This window comes from Notolepis coatsorum (assembly GCF_963971535.1).
Source record: "Notolepis coatsorum genome assembly, chromosome: 11".
Classification (NCBI taxonomy): domain Eukaryota; kingdom Metazoa; phylum Chordata; class Actinopteri; order Aulopiformes; family Paralepididae; genus Notolepis; species Notolepis coatsorum.
The window spans coordinates 124342625-124365570 of NC_140175.1; positions in this window are offsets into that span (position 1 = coordinate 124342625).

Consider the following 22946-nt stretch of genomic DNA (forward strand, 5'->3'; position numbering starts at 1 on the left):
AGCTGAATACTGAGAACATACTCTCTCCTCCAAGCTGAATACTGAACATACTCTCTCCTCCAAGCTGAATACTGAGAACATACTCTCTCCTCCAAGCTGAATACTGAACATACTCTCTCCTCCAAGCTGAATACTGAACATACTCTCTCCTCCAAGCTGAATACTGAAGAACATACTCTCTCCTCCAAGCTGAATACTGAGAACATACTCTCTCCTCCAAGCTGAATACTGAACATACTCTCTCCTCCAAGCTGAATACTGAGAACATACTCTCTCCTCCAAGCTGAATACTGAACATACTCTCTCCTCCAAGCTGAATACTGAAGAACATACTCTCTCCTCCAAGCTGAATACTGAACATACTCTCTCCTCCAAGCTGAATACTGAGAACATACTCTCTCTTCCAAGCTGAATACTGAGAGCATACTCTCTCCTCCAAGCTGAATACTGAACATACTCTCTCCTCCAAGCTGAATACTGAGAACATACTCTCTCCTCCAAGCTGAATACTGAACATACTCTCTCCTCCACGCTGAATACTGAGAACATACTCTCTTCTCCAAGCTGAATACTGAGAACATACTCTCTCATCCAAGCTGAATACTGAACATACTCTCTCCTCCAAGCTGAATACTGAGAACATACTCTCTCCTCCAAGCTGAATACTGAACATACTCTCTCCTCCAAGCTGAATACTGAGAACATACTCTCTCCTCCAAGCTGAATACTGAACATACTGTCTCCTCCAAGCTGAATACTGAACATACTCTCTCCTCCAAGCTGAATACTGAGAACATACTCTCTCCTCCAAGCTGAATACTGAACATACTCTCTCCTCCAAGCTGAATACTGAGAACATACTCTCTCCTCCAAGCTGAATACTGAGAACATACTCTCTCCTGCAAGCTGAATACTGAGAACATAATCTCTCCTCCAAGCTGAATACTGAACATACTCTCTCCTCCAAGCTGAATACTGAACATACTCTCTCCTCCAAGCTGAATACTGAACATACTCTCTTCTCCAAGCTGAATACTGAACATACTCTCTCCTCCAAGCTGAATACTGAACATACTCTCTCCTCCAAGCTGAATACTGAGAACATACTCTCTCCTCCAAGCTGAATACTGAACATACTCTCTCCTCCAAGCTGAATACTGAGAACATACTCTCTCCTCCAAGCTGAATACTGAAGATACTCTCTTCTCCAAGCTGAATACTGAACATACTCTCTCCTCCAAGTTGAATACTGAACATACTCTCTCCTCCAAGCTGAATACTGAGAACATACTCTCTCCTCCAAGCTGAATACTGAACATACTCTCTCCTCCAAGCTGAATACTGAACATACTCTCTCCTCCAAGCTGAATACTGAAGAACATACTCTCTCCTCCAAGCTGAATACTGAACATACTCTCTCCTCCAAGCTGAATACTGAACATACTCTCTCCTCCAAGCTGAATACTGAACATACTCTCTCCTCCAAGCTGAATACTGAAGAACATACTCTCTCCTCCAAGCTGAATACTGAACATACTCTCTCCTCCAAGCTGAATACTGAACATACTCTCTCCTCCAAGCTGAATACTGAAGATACTCTCTCCTCCACGCTGAATACTGAACATACTCTCTCCTCCAAGCTGAATACTGAAGATACTCTCTCCTCCACGCTGAATACTGAACATACTCTCTCCTCCAAGCTGAATACTGAACATACTCTCTCCTCCAAGCTGAATACTGAACATACTCTGTCATGTACAGAGGTCTATTGACCATACAAAATAGTAATCTGGGCAGGTGTTACATGAGCAAAAAACAACCCCCTCAGTAGAAAAATGCTTCTCAAACAGTCCCCGGTAGGCAGATAGTAAGCAAAGACGTTTTCAAATGGTAAATTAGGTTTTATTGTATGGTGGGGGTTTCAACCCACGGCCCTTTTCCCAAAGGAAAAAGGGGATGTCATCGGTGGGGATTTCAACCCACGCACACCCAAAGGGGAAAAGGTAATGGAGAACAAACAAGACATGTAAATAAGGTGGCAATGGCATACAGCCTACCAACATATATATATATACAGCTCTACTTGAATGACACAACAGCACAAAGGGCAGTGAAATATCAGTCCACACTCAGTGGGAACAGGCACAGAGGCCAACAAGATAACACTCACCCAGCTAGAGAAGTGGCACATAGGTCAACAATATATATATATAAACACAACCGTGGTTAACCATGGCAACCTCACTCCTCTCTAGTCGCTAGCAATTGACAGAATGAGGCGCAGAGACGTGTGTGTGCTGTCAGGTATTTGGCTACCCATCCCTCTCGAGATTGATTGCCATCAGCTGTCATTCATCAGGCAATCAGCACTCTTCAGTAGGGATGGGCAGCACCTGACAGGGAGAGAAGAGACAGCATTACTCTCATGTTCACACACACACACATCATATACAAAACAACACATTAAATATACTAACCTGATGTTCAGAAGGTGTCATAAATACAGTAATAATGGTAATGACCAACCCAGGTACGTCACACCTCCCCCATAAGAGCGAACCTGTAGGGTTAGCAAAACATTATTACTTATTACCCAACATCCGATTAGTACCACACACCAGGGAAAACAGAAACAACAAAAACAAAATTCTCCTCCCACAATCAATGCACGTATGCACAATAGACGCGCAGTGACGTCAGTGAAAACCGCATGTAGCACACACCGGCCACCGAATGCAAACCGGTCCAAAACGGGGTGAGATCTAACTCACAAATAACCATGTCAAATGCACATGGTCTGCTACTCACCCAGCCTCCACTGTTTTAGAGCTCGCTTTAGAGCTTTATTGCTCGGGCGACCCTGCTTGACGAATTTAACCTCAGGTGGTAGTGGTATGTCTTCCATCATCAACTCTCCAATAGAGGGTTCGGGAACCACCAGCTCCCCCTGAACGCTACATACAGTAACCTCTTCCATCTCTCCAATAGATGGCCCCCTGTCCTCGGCGAGAGCCGCCTCGCCATCGACAGAGTCACTCAATGTCAAAACTCGAGTTCGCTCCCCGTCCTGTGCCTTGGTGACAACACAAGCAGAAAACACATTGGGGTGATCAATCAATTCATCAATCAATTCATCACAACACAAGTCAGTCAATGGAGCCTCTTCAACCTCCACTACAGGGGTCACACTCTCCCCAGCGAACTTGGTCCCCACGACAAAATCAACCCTCACACCTTTTGGTTTCTGGGCTGACTTTCTTTTGTCCTGTCGCTTCCTCAGCGTACGACATCCTTTTACCACATGGCCTGTCTCTTTACAATAATTGCACACCACCGGTCTCCTAGACGGCGGCGAGCATGGTGGGGATGCTGACTCAATCAACGCATCGCACAGAACTTTCCCCCCAGCTATATCATTCCCCATGATAAAATCAATTCCGGCTACCGGAAAAGAGGAACGAACCGCCACGGGAAAACAACCTGTGACTAGTTTTGACCTCACATGTATCATATGTAACGGAGCGGGCGTGTAGCCCATCTCTATCCCGCACACAATAGCACTTGTATTACAAGACGACTCCACACTTAACGGCAATACATCCGCCAGCATAAAGGACTGTGAACCACCTGTATCACGAAGGATCCTCACCTTGCGCTGGTCACAGACCCTACCCGACAGTGACACAAAACCAGAAGATATAAAAGGATCAAAACAACTGTCTGGTTTCCCTCGCCCAGGGCGTGAGACAGTGCTAACCAACCCCACCACCTTTGGTTCCTGAGCTGGCCTGTCAGTATTCTGCCGATCGCGCACAAATGCATAACAGTCCGCCACCAAATGACCTGGCTTGCTACAATAATTACAATGTCTCTTTTCCGACGGAGGCGAGCGTGGTCGAAATGATTGCTCGTCGCCTCCTACATACACATCATTTCGCACAGAACCATGTGATGCAGAAACATTTTTGTGGAACATTGCCAACTCGTCACACAAAACTGCAGCTTCCTGGAGGGTAGAAACCTTTCGCTCCTCCAACTGTATTATCATGTGTTCGAGCACAAATTTTTAAAATTGTTCCATGAGGATTAACTCGCTCAAAGCCGCGAGTCCATCCACCTTACACGCTTCACACCAACGAGTGAACACCGTCCGTTGTTCATGGGAAAATGCGACATGTGTTTGCGAGGGAGCTTTACTTAGTCCCCTAAACCGCTGCCTATAAGCCTCCGGCACCAGCTCATACACGCGCAAGACAGCACCCTTCACTTTCTCATATACCATGCTGTCCTCCTTTGATAAAAACTGGCATGCGTCTTGAGCCCTACCCGTGAGCCTATATTGCACTAATAGTGCCCACTGATCCTCCGGCCAATTCGCAGCCCCCGCTACCCGCTCAAAATTTAAAAAAAATTTCTCCACCTCAGATTCTCGAAACACAGGAACCATAGCAATATGTTGCCCAACATTAAAACCGCCATGGCCACCTTCAGATGAGGGTGAAGAAGAGCCAACACTCCCCAGCTCCATCCTCTTCAGTGTAATCTGGAGCTCTCTATCTCTTTCCTCCCTCTCTCGTACAGCTTCCCTGTTTCTCTCAGCTGCTCTGTCCTCTCTGTCAGCTGCCTCTCGTACAGCTTCCCTGTCTCTCTCAGCTGCCCTGTCCTGTCTATCTCTCTCAGCTGCTTTGTCCTCTCTGTCAGCTCTGTCCCGTCTATCTCTCTCAGCTGCTCTGTCCTCTCTGTCAGCTGCTCTGTCCTCCCTGTCTCTGTCCTCTCTGCGCAACAGCGCTCTCTCCTCCATCTGGAGACGAGCCAAACGCAGACTAGAGCGCGCATGGCCAGAAGACGTGGAGTCTTTATCCGAATCGCCCGCGGTCTCACTTTCAGCTCCGGCCGTACTACCATCCTTCCTAATAGCACCACCATCCATGTCAAGATCACGTAAGGGAGAGTTAACCCATTCGCCAGTGTGTGCAACCTCCTGATCACTATGACTCACTACTCCCTGAGCCGGGCTAAACACCTGTTGCTCCACCAACCCCGCTATAACAGCTGCCTTCATATCCGCCTTGGATTGGGAATTTTGTACAGCAATAGCATAATGCCTAGCAATAAGGCCTAATTCCGCCTTAGTGCAACCTTCCACTTGACCCTCTGTCGGATCCGCTATAAAGGCTTCCAAAACAAATGCAGACACAGCCATATTATGTTTTTATGTGTGCGTGAGAAAGAAAAAAAAATATACATATATATCACGTCCTCACTTAATTAACCATGACCGTGCACAATAATAATAGACACATTCTGCTTTCATACCTCTTAACCAAAACAATCCAACTGACCACATCTACTAAATGAAAATAATAACAAATGGTCCTAACCACTCAACTAGGAGTCACCTGTGTCACTCTAGCCTATCCCAGATAAACTACTCCACTAGATGGATGAAAGGCTACAAATATCTTCAGTCGCTTACCGATTTCATTGCGCACTCCACCGGAATCACGACTCGTGCCCCCCACCCTCTAGCCAAGCAGGTGACCCCCCCGTTACCTATGTGGCAGAAAAATAGAATGGTTAAGAGCATCACAACAATAATGGTTTACATCAATCAACTGTGCACGGACAATGGACCCCTACCAATACCAATTTAGAAAACGCTATTTTATTACACCTGACATGCTTCAATCGACAAGTCACCCCGTTATTTTACCAACAAGGAACCATACAATTGCGCAAACTTAACGAGCCCCCATGTCATGTACAGAGGTCTATTGACCATACAAGATAGTAATCTGGGCAGGTGTTACATGAGCAAAAAACAACCCCCTCAGTAGAAAAATGCTTCTCAAACAGTCCCGGGTAGGCAGATAGTAAGCAAAGATGTTTTCAAATGGTAAATTAGGTTTTATTGTATGGTGGGGGTTTCAACCCACGGCCCTTTTCCCAAAGGAAAAAGGGGATGTCATCGGTGGGGATTTCAACCCACGCACACCCAAAGGGGAAAAGGTAATGGAGAACAAACAAGACATGTAAATAAGGTGGCAATGGCATACAGCCTACCAACATATATATATATACAGCTCTACTTGAATGACACAACAGCACAAGGGGCAGTGAAATATCAGTCCACACTCAGTGGGAACAGGCACAGAGGCCAACAAGATAACACTCACCCAGCTAGAGAAGTGGCACATAGGTCAACAATATATATATATAAACACAACCGTGGTTAACCATGGCAACCTCACTCCTCTCTAGTCGCTAGCAATTGACAGAATGAGGCGCAGAGACGTGTGTGTGCTGTCAGGTATTTGGCTACCCATCCCTCTCGAGATTGATTGCCATCAGCTGTCATTCATCAGGCAATCAGCACTCTTCAGTAGGGATGGGCAGCACCTGACAGGGAGAGAAGAGACAGCATTACTCTCATGTTCACACACACACACATCATATACAAAACAACACATTAAATATACTAACCTGATGTTCAGAAGGTGTCATAAATACAGTAATAATGGTAATGACCAACCCAGGTACGTCACATACTCTCTCCTCCAAGCTGAATACTGAACATACTCTCTCCTCAAAGCTGAATACTGAGAACATACTGTCTCCTCCAAGCTGAATACTGAGAACATACTGTCTCCTCCAAGCTGAATACTGAACATACTCTCTCCTCCAAGCTGAATACTGAGAACATACTCTCTCCTCAAAGCTGAATACTGAGAACATACTGTCTCCTCCAAACTGAATACTGAACATACTCTCTCCTCCAAGCTGAATACTGAACATACTCTCTCCTCCAAGCTGAATACTGAAGAACATACTCTCTCCTCCAAGCTGAATACTGAGAACATACTCTCTCCTCCAAGCTGAATACTGAACATACTCTCTCCTCCAAGCTGAATACTGAGAACATACTCTCTCCTCCAAGCTGAATACTGAACATACTCTCTCCTCCAAGCTGAATACTGAGAACATACTCTCTCCTCCAAGCTGAATACTGAACATACTCTCTCCTCCAAGCTGAATACTGAGAACATACTCTCTCCTCCAAGCTGAATACTGAACATACTGTCTCCTCCAAGCTGAATACTGAACATACTCTCTCCTCCAAGCTGAATACTGAGAACATACTCTCTCCTCCAAGCTGAATACTGAACATACTCTCTCCTCCAAGCTGAATACTGAGAACATACTCTCTCCTCCAAGCTGAATACTGAGAACATACTCTCTCCTCCAAGCTGAATACTGAGAACATACTCTCTCCTCCAAGCTGAATACTGAACATACTCTCTCCTCCAAGCTGAATACTGAACATACTCTCTCCTCCAAGCTGAATACTGAACATACTCTCTTCTCCAAGCTGAATACTGAACATACTCTCTCCTCCAAGCTGAATACTGAACATACTCTCTCCTCCAAGCTGAATACTGAGAACATACTCTCTCCTCCAAGCTGAATACTGAACATACTCTCTCCTCCAAGCTGAATACTGAGAACATACTCTCTCCTCCAAGCTGAATACTGAAGATACTCTCTTCTCCAAGCTGAATACTGAACATACTCTCTCCTCCAAGCTGAATACTGAACATACTCTCTCCTCCAAGCTGAATACTGAGAACATACTCTCTCCTCCAAGCTGAATACTGAGAACATACTCTCTCCTCCAAGCTGAATACTGAACATACTCTCTCCTCCAAGCTGAATACTGAACATACTCTCTCCTCCAAGCTGAATACTGAAGAACATACTCTCTCCTCCAAGCTGAATACTGAACATACTCTCTCCTCCAAGCTGAATACTGAAGATACTCTCTCCTCCACGCTGAATACTGAACATACTCTCTCCTCCAAGCTGAATACTGAAGATACTCTCTCCTCCACGCTGAATACTGAACATACTCTCTCCTCCAAGCTGAATACTGAACATACTCTCTCCTCCAAGCTGAATACTGAACATACTCTCTCCTCCAAGCTGAATACTGAACATACTCTCTCCTCAAAGCTGAATACTGAGAACATACTGTCTCCTCCAAGCTGAATACTGAACATACTCTCTCCTCCAAGCTGAATACTGAACATACTCTCTCCTCCACGCTGAATACTGAACATACTCTCTCCTCCAAGCTGAATACTGAACATACTCTCTCCTCCAAGCTGAATACTGAACATACTCTCTCCTCCAAGCTGAATACTGAACATACTCTCTCCTCAAAGCTGAATACTGAGAACATACTCTCTCCTCCAAACTGAATACTGAGAACATACTGTCTCCTCCAAGCTGAATACTGAGAACATACTCTTTCCTCCAACCAGCCAGAAATCGAATCGCAATTCTCCTGTAGTCTGCAGCGGCAATATTGAAAGACTCGTTCTAGTAAATTACAAACGCACGTTAGAGCTCTTTGTCTCTCATGAAAACGGTCATGTCACTTTGTCTCAAGTGAATCGATTCTTATATCTCCCATTTGTCTCTTTGATTTATTGCTTCCTGTCAATTCCAGTTCCAGTGGATGATAAATCCTTCAGATCTCCTTCCAGGGTTTGGCTCAAATCCATAAAAGTGGGGACAGAAATAAAAGTGGGGGGGGCAAGACAAGCTATTGGCTTGGCGGTGTGTGAATGTGTGAGTCAATAGGTGAATGTGAGGCATACATTGTGAAGTGCTTTATACATGCATTCCATTTGCCATTTTGATGTGCTTCGGATTAGCAGATTAGTTTAGATGATACTCAGGAGTGCAATAATCTCTATCGATGCTGTGATTTACGATTTAATGTATTTACCCTGACGTTCCCCCCAGATGATCAGCGACAATTGCTTCATACTTTCTGTGTATACTATATACTACCTGTATATACTATATACTATCTGTATATACTAGGGGTGTAACAGTACACAAAAACCACGGTACGGTACGTACCTCGGTTTTGAAGTCACGGTTTGGTACAGGTTTTCGGTACAGTGGGGGAAAGTTTGGCTTTCCATGTGTTGGGGTTTGTGGCTAGGGGAGATGTGTAAAACCCAAATGCTGGACAGTGGAGGGTGAGAGAGATGAGGCACGAGTCAACGTTGTAATTGACAAGTTTTACTGGAGTAGCAGTAAACAGGGAACATTACAGGGGGAAAACAAAACCGAACTAGAAAACACGGGAAACCAAACCTCAGCAAAGCTGGAAAACATGAACTAGAAATACGGGAACGGACTCACGAGGAAATACAGGATAACAAGGGTTTTCACAAGGGGAACACAAGGTAGGCAGAACAGCACGGGAAGGTACTGGCACAGGAGACAAAACAATGGCGTGACACTGGTATACAGGGGGCGGCATGAATATATAGAGGACTAATTAGACTGACAAGAAACAGCTGGGCTGACAGGCTAAGACACAGAACACTAACACAAAGAATACATGAGGAGTAGACTAACATATGAATATCAATACACACACAGAGAACAACAGGCTAAATAACAAGGGGCTCACTGGAACATAAGCATCCCCAGACAGGGGAGGACATTAGTAATTACAGTCAACAGGCTCCAGACAATATGTAACCACAGGGAGGTTGCCTGTGCCTGTAGTAGCGCGAACAGACCGCCAGGGGGCGGCAGAGGATTGTTCAGATTATGACAGTATGTTCCACTCAGGGGTGATGTAGTGTGCAGTAACTAATTCTACTTGTAGAGCTGTCAACGAATATTCTATATTGAAATTAATAATCGACTTGTAAAGAAAAAAATTATAATAATTATTATATTAGATTGTGGAAAAAAACAGCCCCCGGTGGGCGGTCGTTAGTAATAATAATAATAACTTTATTTGTATAGCACTTTTCATACAGAGGTTGCAGTTCAAAGTGCTTCACAACAGTAAAAAATACAGGCATAAGCGAGCATAAAAAGATAGACAGGTAGAATCACAGTGTTTCACATTAAGATCTAGCATCCCAATAGGCTCTCCGCTTACAGTTTTCAGTAACACAAATAGTAAAAATAGTTTAAAATTATTCAGTTTAAAAACAGTAAAAAAATTTAAAAAAAATAAAATAAAAAAATTATAAAATAGAACGGACATAAAAAATACAGGCATGAGCGAGCATAGCAAGATATGGCAAATCACAGTGTTTCACATTAGGATCTAGCATCCTAATAGGCTCTCTATTCAGTAATACTCCTGTAATTCCCAACATACTTCACAGTACATATTGCTGTAACTTTAGTGTTGTGAAGGGCCAGATTAAACCGAATATATATATTTATTTATATATATATATTTAATTGTATTTGTATATTCTCTAATATTCCCTGATATCCCTTGTATATTCCTTGTACAATATGCATTGAATATCATTCTAGCCTACTGAACATCCCATAATAGTCTCCATTCTACTATTGGTCGAGACCTTGGTGCCAGGCTGCCATACCCCCCAGACCCAGTTCAAACGTACCGCTCAACATGTACGAACAAGTCCTAGTTCCGCGTAGGAATCTGGCTACCGCACCACTAATGGTACTATTTGTTCATAGTGCATATATATACTGCGCTACTAAAGTAGGACTTCCTTTTTAGTCCAGTTTCTTACCCTCCAATAGAGTGACAGACGTAAAGCCTCCCCGCGACGCCACGTGTGGGAGTAAGGCCAAGTTCGGCCTACCATCGGTATTGAGACATCGTGTATATTAATATTTGAATAGTCATATTTGGCACTATATCGTCGAGTTGGACGTAGTCTATTAAGCTAATAATAGTCTATTCATATGTAGTGCTTCGTGCGGTGAGAATACTATCGTAGTCAGTACCCCCATCGTTTCGGGTAGAACTGGCTGCTTATCCAGGGTGGCCGACCCCATGTGAGGCTGCACCCGAGGAGCCCCAGAGCCGACGAGCGAGTGGACCTGCATACCGGATTATTCTACCGACGACAGCCCGCCTTCCCAGGCACGGATTATGCTTTGTATACAGTGATTATTCTATGGATAAAGACCAACACTGCCGTGTGTTGGAAACCCCCCCCCCGGAGAGGACGACAGGTGAGGAGACGCTCTACACGACGAGGTCGCTTCACGTCTCTCCATCGTGGACCGGAGGAAGCCGGCCCACAGAGAGTCCAACTGCTTTCATCTGTGGATCGAGGATCGCTGAGGCACCGAGCCGCACAACCGTGGGTTCTCCCAGGATACCCTCGGCCAGATGGATACAGCCAGACTCTACCCCCCCCCCCCCTTCTCCAGTTGTCTTACAAGCGACCGGAATTCCCCCGTAGTGTATCCAGTTCTATAATCATTAAAGTATCATTGCTATTATTCCTTAAATATTCCAGGTTGTATATTACATTTACATTTACATTTAGTCATTTAGCTGACGCTTTTATCCAAAGCGACTTACAGGTTCTGTACGACAAGCCATCAGGAAGAGCACAACTCTATCAGCTGAGTAACAATGTTCATCAAAGTGTTGAGTGCTACAGTGTAGGTTAGTTTATTAGGACAAGTGCATGACAGTAAGGTTAGTTTTTTTTTTTTTTTTTTTTTTTTTTTTTAATTCAGATAATGGTATATTTACCGCCTGCGCCACCAGAGATTGGACGTTCTCTATTGATATACCAACGAATACTCATTTGCCATAAAAGTGCATCCTATTTCAAATCATAAATGTAATTAAGTGATTGCTCTACATACCTTTTGCTTTGTATTAATTATTATTAAACGCAGACTTTCGACTTGGTACATTTGTGTTGGATCGTTTCATCTACGTGGGAGTGTTTACCATAATTATTTATGCCTAGTACTGGGTGGCCAGAGTCTAAAGTACAAGAGGTAGTGGTAGTAAGTATCATATCTAACAATACAGTCAGGGAATTGTACCCCTCAGTTACAATTGGTCCTTCGAGCCGGATGGTAATTAGTGTAATATTAATATAGTGTTATTAATATTGAAATGGCCTATGATGAACACTCCACGAAACGATCCTCCTAACCAACGCCCGCAGCGCGAACGACGGCTCCCTCAGTACTTAGAGGCTTACGCTGTCAGTCAACAACCTAGTCTTCTACTAACAGTAAACGCGGTAAAACTAGAAAGTAAAAGTATGTCTAACCCCAACGCCCAGACTACCCCGACCATAGAGGCCCCTACGGGTTCTAATGTAACTGACCAAGCTCACGGTGGGGACCAGTGGGAACCAGACATGACTTCACACCCCGCCAGTACTGAAGAAGTAGTCCCCGATGAGTCCCGGGAGGAATACAACGCTACCGAGAGAGAACTCGGCACGGAAGAAGACGGGGAGAGCACCGTGGAGATAGAGCTCCAAGGCTCCGCAAGGAGTACCCCGAGGGAAGGCTCCCCTATACAACCGCCTTCTCCCAGCGAGGCAGAGAGGACCCTACAGCAGGCCTTCCTCATCAGCCTGAACGCCGCTGCTGAACGCGACCGACTGCAGATCCAGCAGCGGAGCGAAGAAGAGCATATACGTCTAGAAATAAGACGCATTCAGATGGAAAAGAATGTGGCCCGAGACCGAGCAGACAGCCAGCGAGCAGCTGCTGGTGCTCTACGGGACGCAGAGCGCGACAGACAGCAAGCGCAACTAATAGAACAGCTGATCAGACGGACAACACCCTCTCCCTCCGCCAGAGGCTCCAGGAACTCGTCTAGACACACCTCCAGGGCGGCATCCCCTAGCCGAGTAAACAACCCTGAACTTGACCAACAGACGAGGTCTATACCCCCCACAGACCACCTCCCCCCACCGGTCCAAGCGAGACCTAGCAACCGGGAAGGAGCAGCATATCCTGTGGAGAGGCTAAACCAGAGACTACAAGCACTGGATGACCTAACTGAAGACGAAGAGGAAGAGGAGGAGAACCGCGCCCGACGACAGCACAGTACTCTACCGGACCAGGAGGTCCGGTACAGCCCAGGCTATACTCCCGCGGAGCTGCGCTACAGACCCCCGACTCTATACACGGGTGAGCACGACGCACGACCCGCACCGAGGAACAGCACCTGGACAAGCGGGCCATGGTACACTGCCGGTACCAGCCCATACCAAGGAGCGGGAGGAGACTCGCCTAGGAGGCCTCTCCCCCAACGCTCGCCGATGTATCCACAGTCAGCGTCATACATTGGCACGCCTATGGTACCCGACTTCACCCAAGAGAACCGGGCCCAGTATACAGAACTCCGCATGTGTCTGGAGACCATGTTGGTGGATGTATTGGATGAACGCCATAAATACGCCATCCTACTGAAGCACTTAAAGGTACCCCGCGCACATAATATAGCGCTCGCCTACGCGACTTCCACCACCCCATACACAGCAGCGCTGGTAGCATTGGACCAGAGGTATGGGCGCATATGGGATTACGTGATCCAGGAGATCCGACACATCGACCGCTTAACCCCAGCAATAGACAATCGAGCACTGGACGACCTGTCCATCAGAGTGCAGTCCCTGGTAGGGATGTTGGGAGCGCAGAGAGAGAAGGGGAGGCATGAACTTTACGCCAACTCAAATGTGGAAAGGATCTTGGAGAAGCTGCCGCCCGCTCGACAGGAGCGTTTTAGGCGGCAGAGAGACCACCGAGACCCGAATGGCCCCGAACCGAACCTCCTCGATCTAGCAGACTTCCTGGCGAGAGAAGTCAGCAGCCTACGGCTAGATACATTCGGACGGAGCACCCCTGGCTCCAGAGAAGGAACCAGACGACTAAATGATGGAAGAAGATCGGTGACTGTGATGCACCAATCGGAGTCAGTACCGAGCAGCAGGAGCCACAGTACCCCCTCCAGAACGGAGAAGTGGAAGATAGTGTGCCCCTACTGTGAGAAAGAACACTGGCTAGCGCAATGTGACTCCTTCCCCAAGCTGAACGCGGAGGAAGCAAGTCAATGGATAAAGTCCAACAAGCGCTGTTTTCGCTGTGCGCGCTCACACATGGCAGCCGAATGCCGCTTAAAGAAAAGGTGCACCAAGTGCGATGGAGCCCATCTGGACATACTTCACGACAGTAACAGAAGGCGCCCTTCATCCGCACCATCCAGCAGCAAAGCGAGCGTCATGTACATCGATCCCGCCAGCAGCAGTGGAGCCCGAGTACTCCTAAAAGTAGTGCGTGTGACACTAAGCTACCAGAATAAAGTCCTGGACACTTACGCCGTCCTCGATGACGGGTCAGAGAAGACCCTTCTGCTCGCCTCCGCTGCGGCCCAGCTAGGGCTGCGAAGAAGCGAAACCCAAATGACAATTCGGACAATAAGACGAGATTTGAAGACGATAAAGGGCGAGAATGTCTCATTCTCTATCGCAGCAAGCGGCTAGCCTGAGCGACGGTACCAGATTACAGACGCTTTCACCAGCCAAGAAATAGGACTGTCGCGGTACACATACCCCGTCGCCAAGCTGATGGAGAAATATGCACATCTGCGCAAGTTACCGATCCCGCTCATAGACAATGCTATGCCGACCCTGTTGATAGGCTCCGACCATGCAGACCTCATTGTCCCGATAGACCGGGTTCATACCGGACCCCGAGGCTGTCCTGCAGCAGTCGAGACCCGTTTGGGATGGACTCTCCAAGGCCCGCTCGCCAAATCTCTCAACCGAAGTACAGCCACTAGATGTCTCCACTCCCGAGTCACAGAGGGAGAAACCGCACTCCTGCAACACGTAGAGCGGCTATGGACCTTGGAACAAATGCCCTTTAAGAACGGAAAGAAAGACATTCGCTCTAAAGATGACATTTACGCCATTCACCTCCTCGAGACAGGGACCAAGAGAGTCCCGGTCAACGGCGTGTTGAGATACGCCACGCCACTCCTGCGGCGAGAAGGAATGCCTACTTTCCACGCCAAGACAGACGCCACAGAACGGTACCTGCTGAACACGGAGCGGCGCTTAGCCAAGAACCCCGCCCAAGAGAGTGTATACCGCGCTGAGATTGAGAAGCTCATCACAGCGGGACACGTCACAAAGATGGACATTAAAGAGGCTGACCAGACCACTGAATCGTGGTACGTGCCTCACCACAAGGTCCATCACAACGGTAAAGACCGCATAGTATTTAACTGCAGCTACCAGATCGGATCCCAAAATCTGAATAAAGAGTTACTGCCCGGTCCCACACTCGGCCCCTCCCTACTCGGCGTTCTACTCCGCTTCCGCCAGGAAAAGGTGGCCATCAGCGGGGACATTAAAGGAATGTTCCTGCAGGTGAGATTAGTAGAGGAGGACAAGCCCCTGTTACGGTTCCTATGGAGAGAGAAGCCAGGAGATGAGCACCCAGCCATCTACCAATGGGAAGTCCTCCCCTTCGGAACGACGTGCAGCCCCTGCTGTGCTACATTTGCACTACAGAAACATGTAGCAGAGGACCCAGCAGCGGACGAAGAGGTCCGACACAGCGTAAAGAACAGCTTCTACGTAGACAACTGTCTACAAAGCCTTTCAACCCAGGAAGAAGCCGAGGCTCTCCTGATTAAACTCCGCGCCTCATTGATCAAAGGCGGCTTTGATCTCAGGCAGTGGGCCAGCAGCGATCCGCAAGTACTGCGCAGCCTCTCCTCCGAGGACAAGGCAGCCAGCAGCGAGACCTGGATGGCTACAATCCCGGGAGAAGCCCAGGAGATGACCCTGGGATTGGTGTGGCGATTCAAAACAGATTCGCTTCACTACAGACACAAGCCCCTGACTACGGAGCAGGGAAGGCCGGCGGCGGCGCCGACCACCAGACGGAGTGTGTACACAACACTCGCCCGACAATATGACCCGCTAGGATGTATTCTACCGTACACCACCAGGGCAAAAATGATTGTACGAGCATTGTGGGACAAGGACCAGGGCTGGGACGACCCCATTCCCGCACACCTTGCATCCACCTGGAGAGAGTGGGAGATGGAGCTCCACTCACTCCCAGGCGTTAACATGCGCCGAAGCTACTTCCCACCCACGGTGAGGCCAGAGACATGTAAAATGGACTTACACGTCTTCAGTGACGCCTCAGAGGTCGCATACGGATCAGTAGCCTACTTGCGGGCCCAAGAAGAGGGGGGAGAGATCTACACAGCATTTGTCCTCGCCCGCTCGAGAATAGCCCCACGCAAGCAACAATCTATCCCACGTCTAGAGCTCTGCGCAGCCCTAGCCGGAGCGCACCTAGCCACGCTCATCCAACGTGAGCTCACCATACCGGTGTCTAGAACAATCCTGTGGTCAGATTCCACGACAGTACTCGCCTGGATCAAATCGGACTCATGCAAGTACAAAGTCTTCGTGGGAGTCAGAGTCACCGAGATTCAAGACTTAACCGAAGAGTTAACCGGAGAAACAGAGTGGCGCTACGTTGATACAAAACAGAACCCAGCTGACGTCATCACCCGGGGAATGCCCCTAGATGACCTCACCCGTCGCAATGTCTACAGTGACGGCCCAGCATTCCTAAAGCTCCCGGAAGGAGAGTGGCCCACGCCTATCCCGAGGGAAGCAAGTCAAGAGGAGGCTGAGAATAAGAAACCTATGTTCTGTGGATTGAGCACTGTTATCTCCGCAGACCCCAACATAGATGATTGCACTACCATAGAGAGTGCACAACAAAGGACATTCCTACTGCACTACCTACCGTCTCTACAGACCCGCCAGAAGTGGGTAAAGGAGAGAGACAATTTGACAGAAGGAACAGTCGTCATGATTATTGATCAATCACTGCCCAGAGCTATGTGGCCGGCCGGCCGCGTAAGCAAAGTGATCACCGGTGCCGACGGCAAGGTCCGAGCAGCTGAAGTGCTTGTCCAGGGTCGCACTTACACCCGTCCCGTGGCGAGGCTCATAGAACTGCCCCGACTCCCAGACACAATCGATGATGACCATGACCCTATAACCCTATGACTTTGTGAAGTTGACTGACCCCTACAGCAAACCCTTATGTGTAAATAGACAACGTGATTAATCTGTCTCTGCTTAACTGATTAGGTCTGGGACCAATCAGGGGGTGGCTGTTGTGAAGGGCCAGATTAAACCGAATATATATATATATATATTTTTTTTTTTTTTTTTTTTTTTTTTATTATTGCAAAACAAAACTTATTAAAAGTCAGTACTCAACACACAATGTATAATGAAACTTTCAGTAAAGGTGGTTAAAATATATGCAAGTACAGAAACAGGATAAAACAAAAATAGTCAATAATAACATTTTAACCGTATACCGTGTATATCCAGCGAAGTTACAATTATATAAATGTTAGTATATAATATACCCCGAATACCTATTTTCTAAAACCCTACACACATATGCTCCAGCTCAAATCCCCCCCTCCCGGACCCCCTCTTGGATAGTACCTCCATTATCCCTCACTCCTAACCAGACATCACCATTATAGGCTAGCTTTTATTCTCTCCACCACTTCTAACCACATTAACATTTTGGATTCATTGAGCCCTAGAATTCTTGCTGTTGATATTTCTTGATATATCACATCAAGATATGTAAGAGACCACACTTTCCGGCACATTTTTTCCGGTTGAAACCAACGTGATGCAATCAGTTTTTTAGCTACTGTGATACCTGTTGTGAAGGGCCAGATTAAACCGAATATATATATTTATTTATATATATATATTTAATTGTATTTGTATATTCTCTAATATTCCCTGATATCCCTTGTATATTCCTTGTACAATATGCATTGAATATCCATTCTAGCCTACTGAACATCCCATAATAGTCTCCATTCTACTATTGGTCGAGACCTTGGTGCCAGGCTGCCATACCCCCCAGACCCAGTTCAAACGTACCGCTCAACATGTACGAACAAGTCCTAGTTCCGCGTAGGAATCTGGCTACCGCACCACTAATGGTACTATTTGTTCATAGTGCGTATATATACTGCGCTACTAAAGTAGGACTTCCTTTTTAGTCCAGTTTCTTACCCTCCAATAGAGTGACAGACGTAAAGCCTCCCCGCGACGCCACGTGTGGGAGTAAGGCCAAGTTCGGCCTACCATCGGTATTGAGACATCGTGTATATTAATATTTGAATAGTCATATTTGGCACTATATCGTCGAGTTGGACGTAGTCTATTAAGCTAATAATAGTCTATTCATATGTAGTGCTTCGTGCGGTGAGAATACTATCGTAGTCAGTACCCCCATCGTTTCGGGTAGAACTGGCTGCTTATCCAGGGTGGCCGACCCCATGTGAGGCTGCACCCGAGGAGCCCCAGAGCCGACGAGCGAGTGGACCTGCATACCGGATTATTCTACCGACGACAGCCCGCCTTCCCAGGCACGGATTATGCTTTGTATACAGTGATTATTCTATGGATAAAGACCAACACTGCCGTGTGTTGGAAACCCCCCCCCCGGAGAGGACGACAGGTGAGGAGACGCTCTACACGACGAGGTCGCTTCACGTCTCTCCATCGTGGACCGGAGGAAGCCGGCCCACAGAGAGTCCAACTGCTTTCATCTGTGGATCGAGGATCGCTGAGGCACCGAGCCGCACAACCGTGGGTTCTCCCAGGATACCCTCGGCCAGACGGATACAGCCAGACTCTACCCCCCCCCCCCCCCTTCTCCAGTTGTCTTACAAGCGACCGGAATTCCCCCCTAGTGTATCCAGTTCTATAATCATTAAAGTATCATTGCTATTATTCCTTAAATATTCCAGGTTGTATATTTACCGCCTGCGCCACCAGAGATTGGACGTTCTCTATTGATATACCAACGAATACTCATTTGCCATAAAAGTGCATCCTATTTCAAATCATAAATGTAATTAAGTGATTGCTCTACATACCTTTTGCTATGTATTAATTATTATTAAACGCAGACTTTCGACTTGGTACATTTGTGTTGGATCGTTTCATCTACGTGGGAGTGTTTACCATAATTATTTATGCCTAGTACTGGGTGGCCAGAGTCTAAAGTACAAGAGGTAGTGGTAGTAAGTATCATATCTAACAATACAGTCAGGGAATTGTACCCCTCAGTTACATTTAGTGATATTAGATCACAGGGACACGAACCCACACTGTAACTTTAGTGATACTAGATCACAGGGACTCGAACCCACACTGTAACTTTAGTGATACTAGATCACAGGGACTCGAACCCACACTGTACCTTTAGTGATACTAGATCACAGGGACTCGAACCCACACTGTAACTTTAGTGATACTAGATCACAGGGACTCGAACCCACACTGTAACTTTAGTGATACTAGATCACAGGGACTCGAACCCACACTGTAACTTTAGTGATACTAGATCACAGGGACTCAAACCCACACTGTAACTTTAGTGATATTAGATCACAGGGACTCGAACCCATACTAAATAGTGGGACTTATTGCATGAACAAATAATCACAGTGTTTCACATTTGGATCTAGCAAATAATAAAAATTGTTTAAAATGATTCAGTTTAAAAATAGTCATCAGTAAGAAGTAAAAAGTGCAATAACCGACACATGAATTTGATAGGCAGTGTATAAGAGTAGGCAGGGTAAGAATAGTGCAGGTAAATACAAGTTGTGTCAGGATATCCCTGATGTTTTCTCTTGCCACTAGGTGGTAGCAGATATCTATCAGTGAAATGCCTGAGCAAAGAGATAGGTTTTAAGCTGTCTTTTAAAGATGTCTAGCGAGTTGGCTTCCCTGATGTTTTGGGGTAATTTGTTCCATAGTTTTGGGGCATAGTTGATAAAGGCTGCATTACCGATCCTCTTTTGACTGCTTCTGGGAGCCTCTAGTAGTCCAGCAGCTGATGATCGCAGTGTTCTTGCTGGTGTGTAATTTATTAGAGTGTTGGCGATGTAGCTAGGTCCCTGTCCATTTAGAGCTTTGTATGTAAGGAGAAGGACCTTAAAGTCAATTCTAAATGTTACAGGAAGCCAGTGTAAAGCAGCTAAGACTGGACTAATGTGCTCTCTCCTTTTGGTTCTAGTTAGCAGTCGGGCTGCAGAGTTTTGGATTAGCTGAAGCCTCTCTGTGGTTTTCTTAGGGAGACCTGTGAAAAGTGCATTACAGTAGTCTAACCGGCTAGATATGAATGCATGAATTAGCTTCTCAGCATCGTTCTGATTAATAAATGGTCCTACTTTTGCTATATTTCTGAGATGGAAGAACGATGTTTTCGTCACTTTGCTAATATGAGAATTGAAGTTCAGTTCTGAATCTATGATAACCCCAAGACTAGTGACCTCAGATTTGATCCAATGGGTTAGTCCCCCCAGGTTCTTTATTAATGTTTCTTTTCTAGTTTTGGAGCCGATAATTAGAATTTCAGTTTTGTTCTCGTTTAGTTTCAGGAAGTTCTTACTCATCCATTTATTTATTGCCAGTAAGCAGTCTGTAATGGAGCTAATCTCTGTATCATTTGGTTCAGCAGATATGTACAGTTGTGTATCATCTGCATAGCTATGGAAATCTACATTATGTTCTCTGATGATATCACCCAGCGGTAACATGTAAAGGGAGAAGTGTAAAGGACCTAAGCAACTCCCTTGTGCAACTCCATAGTTGTTGTCGTATATATCAGACATGTGATCTCCTAGTTTAACATAGAATTTCCTCCCTCTGATGTATGTTTTAAACCAGCCCAGCACATGTTCTGAGAAACCGACATGGTTTTCAAGACGATTGATTAGAATATCGTGATCGATTGTATCAAATGCTGCACTGAGATCTAACAGGATAAGGATGGAGATCTTATTCTCGTCAGAGTTTAGTCTGAGGTCACTGATTATTTTGGTGAGGGCAGTTTCAGTGCTATGATATTTTCTGAATCCTGACTGAAATTCTTCTAAGATGTTGTTTTCTTCAAGAAAGGAATTTATTTGAACTGAAACTATCTTTTCAGGTACTTTACTAATGAATGGTAGGTTGGATATTGGACGATAATTTGCCATTTCATTACTATCCAAGTTTTTTTAGTAATGGCTTTACAACTGCTGTTTTAAAGGCATCCGGGAAAATACCAGTCCTAAGGGAAGTGTTTATGATATCTAGCACAGGACTTGAAACACTATTAAATACCCGTTTGAAGAAAGCTGTAGGTATGGGGTCAATGTCTGAGGTGGAGGAGTTACATTCTGAGACAGTTTTGCAGAGTACATCTAATGTGATGCATGTGAAACTTCTCATGGTTACATTGCACGGTTTGCCGCAATCAGCTTTATTTCCATCATGAACTTTAGACTGTTTTCTTTCTTTCTTTCTACCATTTTTTAACCAGTGATCTTAACTGATCACTGTGACTTTTGCTCTTATCGTTTATACTGTTGGATTTATTGGTTTTATATGACTTTTTACTGGACGTGACCTAAAGCTATCGGCGCTTGTTGTTGCCATAGCTACAGCTACACGCTACAGTACTCACAGTGCTAAACTCCCCCGAGGAAATGGCTCCAACATCAGATGTCGCAGAAATGCGAACGGAACTGAAGACCATCGAGATACTAGTAATGGATCTTCTCAAGCGTCAAACGGAGCTCATGTCCAAGCTGGCTAGCATGGAAAAAGCGGACGCAGGCTGCACCAGTAGTCCCTCCTGGGCGACAGTGGTGAGGGGCCGAAGGAAGCTCTCCCTTCCTCTATATGATCCCTTTGATTCACCTCAACTATCAAACCGATTCAATCCTCTTTGTAATGATCCCAGCCTCCTAGGCTCTCCCTCGCTTCCGTCTCCTGCTGCTAGTACTGTAGCTTTGCTCAAAGACTATCCGATGCTAGCTACTAGCCTAGCTACTAGCCAGGCTCCAAGCGAAGCTGCCAGGACGGCGGCCCTCTCCAGCTCACGACTCAACCATGGAAATATATCTACAACCCAGAGCAGAAAGCGCTCTGCCCTGTTTGCTCTTGCATCGCCAAGCTCCCCAGACTCACGCGATGGGTCCGACTCCCCAAAGTTTAAACGTCCTCGTCTGCGGTGCTCTGCAGCCCATACCAGTATGATCATTCAAACGGCGAGTGTCATCGATGGAAATGCCGCTGTGAACGAGCCCCTCCACACGGCGCTGCTGCCCGACCAACCGTCTAACTCCGCCAGCAATGCAGACGCTACTCCTGCGGCTTTTCACCATAGAAACCTGGCCATCTACGACGGGGAATGCATCCAGGAACAGCCAGAGATCCTACTCATCGGAGATTCCATCACCAGGTTTTTGCAAATACCACACGGCATTACGTATTGTTTTTCCGGTTTAAAAGTTACTGACTTACTTGAGTGTACTCCAGAAATCATCGAGAGATATCCGTCCGCCCACACCGTTATCATTCATATCGGAGCAAATGACGTAATGGCTAGACAATCCGTTAAACTCCAATCTGACTTTGAATCACTAATACTCACTATTGAAAGCCTGGGTAAAATATGCATTGTGTCTGGCCCCATTCCATCCATAGGTCATGGATCTGAGCGATTTAGCCGTCTGTTCTGGTTGCACAAATGGCTACAGACCCACTGTACTACTATAGGACTTTGCTATATAAATAACTTTGATCTGCTCTGGTCCAGGAAAGACCATTACAGACCCGATGGCATCCATCCAAACATATCAGGGGTAAATGTGCTAATACATAACGTCATACAAAGTATAGCATCACTGGCCTGACAACCAACCATATCTAGCTCTGTAGACTATATACAGAAGCAGCCTAAACTACAAAAAAACACGTTGAGTGTCATCCCGATTCTGATCACCAAAAGACTAATCAATTACTCATTATCACGTCCCATATGTAAATCTAACCTTATCAATATCAGTGTTCAACCACAGACTATCTCACACCCCACTACAGAACCCGTACAGCTAAAACTAGCACTGTTCAACGTTAGAGCGCTGAAACAAAAATCATTTCTGATAAATGAACTCATAGTAAAACATGGTGTACATTGTATGTTTTTAGTAGAGACATGGTTAGACAATATCACTGGTG